Genomic DNA, 8,188 nt, shown 5'->3' with positions numbered 1-8,188 from the left:
GACCCTTGCGTGGGCAAACATAATTTCCAATATCGGTCACTCGGACCTCCACTTTCATGACTCAGCTACACAACCCTTATTAAAGCCCAATTAAAATAATTATCATACATTCCCATTCAATGAACCACAATAAACTTAAAGGTAAAAATTATTACATTTTGCAAGGTAACACATCATGCGAAAATAGTTTCCATTAACCTGGGGAGAACAACTCTCTTTGTTCATTAATACATTGGGGAACACCTACTCCCTTTGTTCATTAACTCAACCCATTGTATTTAAAATACTTCTTTATATCATGTAATAGTTCAATTTTTACAAATTCCCACACTTCTCATAACAAAACTAATTTCACATTATGGGGTTGAGGTTATAACCACTTCAAAAGTTACAAGTTTGAAAAAATCACAATTCCTTAGTTCATTCACCATACCCATGCACCCACAAGTTCAAAACCATATTAAAAGCACTAGAATCATATATACAAACCATGAGAAATATTGTTCAGTTCATAACATTCAAAGCCCACAACCCTTGTTTTTAAAACCAAAATAATTTCATGTGAACAACAATTTAATAAATATTCTTTTACAAAATTGACAATGAGGGAAGAGTAACATGCCTGAATCACAAAGATTTACTAAAAGAAACCACCCTTGGAAGCCCTAATTGACCAACCTCCTTAACTTAAACAGAGAGTTTGAGAGAAAATTTGGGAATGTTTAATCCATTAAAGTGTTTAATGAATGCTCCAAAAGTGTTTTATGGACGAGGGGTCTAAAGGGTTTTAAGTAGAAAATATCTAAAGTGCCCCCAACTTAAAAGTTGGAAAAACATTGTATTTGGTTACGAGTCAACCCCTTGACTCATACCCATATTTTACGGCTCATGACTATAAGTCGTAACCAGTACAGTCTCCAGGACCCCCAACCCTATTATCCTTACAACTTAACCCGCCAACTCATTACATGACCCTATGGCTCGTATGGTCCAACACGTGAGTAACACAGAACCCAAATAAATCCAATATTGGACAACCTACGATTTGAAACTACAACTCATAACATGTACTTAAGATCATAATGAGCCACTCGTACTCAGAGCAGAATCAAGCCTCAAGTTTATTGGTTTGGGTATGACTCAACCCAATGAGTTGTCAAGACTTTCTACGACTCTAGGAATCCAGTCGTATCCAAGGTAGTGAGTCCAAAGCTCAAGAAATTTTCAAGGGCCAAAATTTAGGGTTTTTTAGTGTGCCAGTGTCTATCATCTCAAACAGAGGTTCAGTACTCACATATCACTTTTGGAAGACTTTTTAGGATGATTTAGGTACCCGAGTTGATCTTAGTATAACTTTTCACCCCAGATCAATATTTATTCGGAGTGAACTATTTAGGTTTTAGAGAAAATTCTTCGTGTGTGTGTTATGGACTTAGGAGGTCGGTGGGAGCAACATCTAGCTTTGGTCAAGTTTGCATATAATAATAGCTACCATTCCAGTATTGAGATGACTCATTTTAAGTCTTTGTATGGAAGGCATGGTCACTCTCCAGTTGGTTAGTTTGAGATTTTTGAGATTATACCTCAAGGTATAAACTTGCTTCGTGAGTTTTTAGATAGAGTTTGGATCATTCAAGACAAACTTTGAGCGGCTCAGAGTGGCAGAAGTACTATGCAAATTGTAGACTTCGTACCTTGAGTTTTAGTGTTGGTGACCGAGTCTTCCTTCACGTGTCGCTCATAAAGGGTGTGATGAGGTTTGGGAAGAGGGTCATGCTTAGCCTCTGGTATATTGGACCTTTTGAGATTTTTCAAACTATTAGGGATGTGGCTTTCGAGTGAATATTGACCCTAGATTTATCAACTGTTCATCCAATTTTTTATGTTTTCATGCTTCAACATTACATTCTAAATGTGTCTCATGTCGTTCATTGAGATTCAGTCTAGTTAGATGAGAGGTTATCTTTTGTTGAGGAGCCCGTCTCTATTCTAGCCAAGGATATTAGACGGTTGTGTTCTAGAGATATTTCAGTGGTTAAGGTCAAGTAGAGACATTGACCTGTAAATGAGGCTACTTGGGAGGTTGAATCTGATATGCATGGTAGTTGGTGTGGCTTTATGGATTTTTTATCTCATTTTGGCTCTCTATTCAGAAAGTTATGAAATTGAATTTTGGTGGTCAACTTTATGTAAATGATATTTTTTCAAAAATATGATATCGACATTAAGTTCGGAGTGCCAAATTTGATAGGGTAGCATAGTTTATTTGTGTTCTCAAGATTCCAAATGAATTCTGAGGGGCCATTCTCTAAGTCTCCACCTAATGCCCTACTTAGCTGGTGCAACCGCTTAAGCAATGTGGCTTGCACCAGTGAGTGTCGCGTAAGCGGCCTTGGGTCTACTTAAGCGAGTGTCGCGTAAGCGACCCTTGGTTCGCTTAAGCGATACATGAAAAATTGGCAGGTATCGTTTAAGAAACCCTTGTCCTCTTAAGCAATGGCAACTTAAGTGGCCTGGTGTCCACTTAACCAATGCTTGGGTGGTATTTATACCCTCTTTTCACCATTTTCACCATTTTTGACACTTGAAGCTTGGGGTTTCGATTTTTTGGGCAATTTCTTTAATTTTTGAGCTTGGGTAAGCTCCAAATCTCTATTTCTATTATTTTTCTTCGATTTTTGTCATCTAAATCTTGTTAAAACTTTAATTCAAAATTGAAATTTGAGAATTTTGGCCTAAAAGGCCTAAATTAGTAATTCTTTGATTTAAACCCAATGACTCATTTTCACTTGGGTTTTCTTCTATGGGTTCCTTTAATCATGGCTAATATATTTTCGGACTAAAGTTTTAATTTTACCTTTCTTTTTTAAAAACTAATTTCGAGGGTCCATTTTGACCCCGACCCAAAAATAAGCAATATGAATATTGTTGGCTTCCTTTTGATGCGTAGATTCTATATTTTTATGTTTTAATTGATTTCGGGTCCAATCGTGAGGATAAAGCTCTGTATTGAAGGCTTTTTGGATCGATTTTCTGCATTCGAGGTAGGTTATGACTTAACTTTCTTCAGACTGAGCTAGATAGTTAATATCAGTATAAAATCATGTTATGGGTGTTGAAACTAATCATGTAATGGATTTATTATTATTGTGCGCCCATGTGGGGCCTATGTTGATACTATTTGTAGGGGGTGCGGATTAGGCGCTGTAAGTTTACTAGATAATAAATACTTATGTATTTATTTTTATATAATGTATTTTGTGAATATTATTGATTGAAATAATTTTCATTTTTATCTTCTTGACTTAAGATGTTGTATTAATTCATATTCTAGATTAGATATTATCATAATTAAATTATCTAGTGTTTTACGATCTTCGTTAGTATTATGTAACCTTTTGTATTCTAGGTATAAACTATATAGTTGGGTTTCGATTTCTTTTAATGATTTATCCTTTTCGTAAGATGTATCCATTAATTTATGTAATTGTTAAATTCTTTGTAGTAATATTCATTAACTGTTTTTCTTCGTTCTTGTATTTTTTTATTTTCATATATTTTATTAATATATTCAATTTTACTGATATTCATATTTTGGAGGGTGATTAAATGGTAGTTGATTAAATACTTTGCTATAATATTCTTTAGTTTTTTCTCTTAGTTTTTGTAAATCTTCTATATTATTTTTAAGATATTCTAAATATTCTATATCTTTTGTTTTAAGGTACTCAATTAAATTTGTTTTTATAAGGTTTTTTGTTAATCTTATATCTTCTATTTCTTGTTTCCAATATTTTAGATATTCGTAGTTTATCATTTTATTCTAAAGTAAATGTATAATAATCTATTCTATTTGTACTATATTTAATATCTTGTTTGAGGTTATTTCTGCTACTAACCATTTCTTCTTGTTCTCTTTTTAATGAATTTTTTAAACTATCTAAACTTTTATCTTTGCTTTTTTCTAGATTTTTTAAGGTTTCGTCTATCCATTTTAATTTTTCTATTAGATTTTTCATTATTTCTCTAATTTGTTTTCTATAATTAATTTCTTTATGTAGGTCTTCTTGGTTTGCTCTGATTTTGTTAGTATATCCTAACATTTTTAGTCTGTATAATATCCATCTGAATCTAAATAATATTGATGTTCATAATATATGCGTAAGTTTTCTATACTGTTTAATAATTTTTCCTCTTCATAATCTTGTAATTTTTCTCATATTATTTTGCTTTATGTCTATAATTTCTATATCTCTAAGTATATATAAAACAAGTATTTTAATATCATCTGTCATTTAGGCTTGATTAAACGCTTTTTCATAATATTTTCAGTTGTTTGTTTTAGTCTAAGTAATTCTTGCATATTTTCATTAAGGAATTCTATATATTTTATATCTTTAGTTTCCATGTATTTGTCTAAATTTGTTTTTATTTGTTTTTCTACTAATTGTATGTTTCTCATATCTTTTTTCCAAAATTCTAAATATACGTAATTTATCATAGTTGACATGTAGGTTTGGTATATATGTGTTTATAAGTGTAATTAGGTATTTGTGGTATGTAATTTATTCTAGTCATATAACATTTACCAAATGCTTTTTCTAATATGATTTTTCTTATATCTACTACTTCTATATGCTTAAGTGCATATAAAATAAGTATTTAAATTTATCTACCATTTCGTCAGATAAATAATTATTCATTTTTCATAAAATTGTTATTTTCAAAATATTCCCTTCAATCATACACATAACAAAATATGATCATATTAGATTACTATATACTAGATTATTCTTAAATAACATGTTCGTTGGTCACTATTAGCATGGTAATCCAGAAACTTTTCCCTTAAACAGAGCCTCAACTCTGGCTACTCCCCACCACGGCTTCTTGCCTCATTGGTTTCACCTTTAGGATGACATAGTTCTTAGGAATTTTTCTCCGTTTCCACTTTGCTAATAAACTTCTTAACATGCTATTCTTCGAATAATTATATTATAAAGTAACTAACATGAAACTTATTTTATCATATCATGATTGTTAGGAATTATGAATTTAGCTATTCATAATAGTAAATGAATATACCTGTTCTGGTAGGTTTGATAATTCTATGTTTTGTTCCTCCTTAGATTTTTCCATTAAAATATACCTGTTTTTTAATAAATAATCAAAATATTTGTTGTAGACAAGAGAGAGAATTTTTTACTTCAACGCATGAAGGCTTACTTTCATTCTGCCTCCGATGCCTTCTATTTATAATCTGAAATTTTACAAAAGTATCTCTAATTTTACACGTTCCTAAAACTTTTTACAAAAAGTCTTCTACCCAACCTACTTTACTATACAAAAGTCTTTAAAAAGACAAAAACTATTAATATTTTAGACTAATAATAGTCAAACTATACAATAGTTTCTAATAATTTACGTAAAGAAAATTGTGAAAGTTTGTTACATGTCGCTTTCACAATTTAATATCTTGTCTTTTATCTTCATTATTTTTCTCCATTGCTTTCTTTTTTATCGTATCTGCTGTTTTTCTATCTTCTTTTCAGTGTAGCATCACATCTGGAATAAAGTTGTGCTTGTCATTACATCTGCTGCATATGTGGTCTTTGTATTTTTGGCCAACTTTTTGACAAAATTGGTCCAGAGCTTCTTCTGAAATAATTCTCTTACTGATAGATCTTGTTAACGATTGTTCTTCTGGTCTGAGGAGTGTTAATCCCCATTTTCTAAGTTCTTCCATGTCATGTCTCTAACTTCTTTGCAAGTTGAATAAATCAATGCTTGATTCCTTGAATTATATATAAAAACTGGTTTTTTATTTGAATAATTATTAAGTAACTCTGATAATATATTGCTTATTCCAATAACTCTTTTGTTACAGTAAAATATTGGTATCTGCGTTTTTGGTATCTCGGTCTGTGCACATATTTTTTTCGGAATAATATAATCTCTGGCCATACCCATTTTGACTATATTAATAGTCTATTTAATTTCGTCGAATAATATTTCTGCTGGTGCGGAATAAAATCCAACATAGAATAATTGTCCGTTGGTAATTCTCTTGTAAGTCATAAATTCTTTGTGAATTTCTGAAATTTATGCTAACTCTTCTCCATTGGTTGTGTAAACAGTAGATAATAATCCATAATAGTAACATGAATTAATAAAATTTGGGCTTGTACCTGGTAAGGCAATAAGTTTATTATAATTTTGACATTTCTGGGTAATATATCCTTTTTGTTGTGCGGCTAGCTCTTCACTTTGAATAGGTTTAGTATTTAATAAGGTTTGTAAAGTGTGTATATTATCAATGTATTACGAGAAGAATAGTTGTATATCTATTTTTCTTGGTTAAGTGATTCAGAATATGTATGTATCTGTGGAAGTGCAAATGCTTCTAAATTTTATATATTTGGTGTATATGGTTTTGAAAATATTTGGCTGAGGTTATAATTCTTTTTCTTTGGTATTTCAGGTCTATTTTTAGTGACTATATTTTTCCCTTTAGATGTACCTGCAGCTATAATTGAAGTTACGTCAGTAATTTGAGTTTTAAGGTGTTTCTCATCATCACCTTGTAGGTCTAGTTTTTTAATGTGCTCTTCATGCACAGTATCTTATTTTTTATAGTGCTCGACTTGCACTTTTACATTTGTAACTTCAGTAGTTAGTGTAATAACTCGTTCTTGTAATAACTCCATTTGTTTAAACATTTGGAGTAATAAGTCAGTCTGGGTATCTTTGGCATCAGCCTCTTCCAGTGGTAAATCAGTTTGAGTAGCTTTGTCTTGATAAGTAATCTGCAAAGATATTTTTATTAGTATTGATTACTTCGATTGTAAATGTAAAATTCAGTATATTTAATACTAGCCTTCGAATTTCCTTTGTTGTAACTGAGTTTTGTATTTTTCTTGTTAACCACCATCTTACCTATGTATTATCTGTTCTAACAATAAACTTGTTATACACGATATATGGTTCAAATGCTATTAAACATTTATATAAAGAACATAATTCTTTTCTATTTATTTCCCATTTTATTTCTGTTTCATTAAACGTTCCTGAATAATATCTACAATGATGTTCTAATTTTTCTTCTTCATATCTATTTTTGAGTACTCCTCCATAACTATATTCACTTGCATCAGCTTCTACTATATATGTAAATTTTTTATTTTCATCTGGAAATTGTAATTTTGGTAATTCTTTACAAAGTAATTTTATTTTCTGTACCTGTTTTTTGTCTTCTTCATTATATCTATATTTTACATCCTTTTTTATTTTTTTCTGTAATGGTTTTAAGTTTTCTGCTAATTTTGGAATATATTCTCTTACTTGGTTTAGTAATCCTAAAAATGATTGTAGTTTCTTTTTTGTATCTAATTCTTCTTCTGAATTTATTATTTTTTGGACTATATGTTGTTGCATTTTGACTCCACTTTTATCTATTTGTATTCCTGAAAATTCTATCTGATTTTTCATAATTTCTTCTTTCTTCTCACTTAAATTTATTCCCGATTTTTCTATTATATCTGTAAATTGTTCTAATAATTTTAAATGTTCTTCTTTAGTTTTTGTATATAATAGTATATCATCTATGTATACTATACAATTAGGTAATTATTTAAAATAACTATCCATAAAATATTGATATCTACCTGGTGCATTTTTATATCCAAATGGTAATACATTCCATTCATAAAATCATTGTGTTACCGTAAATGCGGTTAATTCCTTAGATTCTTCTTCTAACTTTAAATGGTAAAATCCTGATTTACAATCAAATTTACTAAAATAATTATATCCTTGTATTTGTCTTATTTTTAATATCTTGTTTGATATTGGGTAATTATAAGTCATAGTTTTTGCATTTAAATTTCTATAATCAATAATCATCCTGCTTTTTCCTCTTTTTTGTTCACTATGTTTATTTACTATAAATACTGGGCTATTATGTTTACTATTACTTTTTTGTATATATTGTTTTTCTAATAATTCTTCTATATGCATTTTAAATTCTTTTAAATCATCAAAATTATATGTTAATGGTTTCTGGGTTATTATGCTATTTTTATCCATTAATTTATTTTTTATAGTGGTTTTATGTTTTTTCCATCCTTTTAATGGATCTTCACTATATAATTGTTCTAATTTTTTCTTAATTATTTCTATCGTATTTATT

This window comes from Capsicum annuum, chromosome 4, assembly GCF_002878395.1.
Source record: "Capsicum annuum cultivar UCD-10X-F1 chromosome 4, UCD10Xv1.1, whole genome shotgun sequence".
NCBI lineage: Eukaryota > Viridiplantae > Streptophyta > Magnoliopsida > Solanales > Solanaceae > Capsicum > Capsicum annuum.
This window is presented reverse-complemented; position numbering follows the sequence as displayed.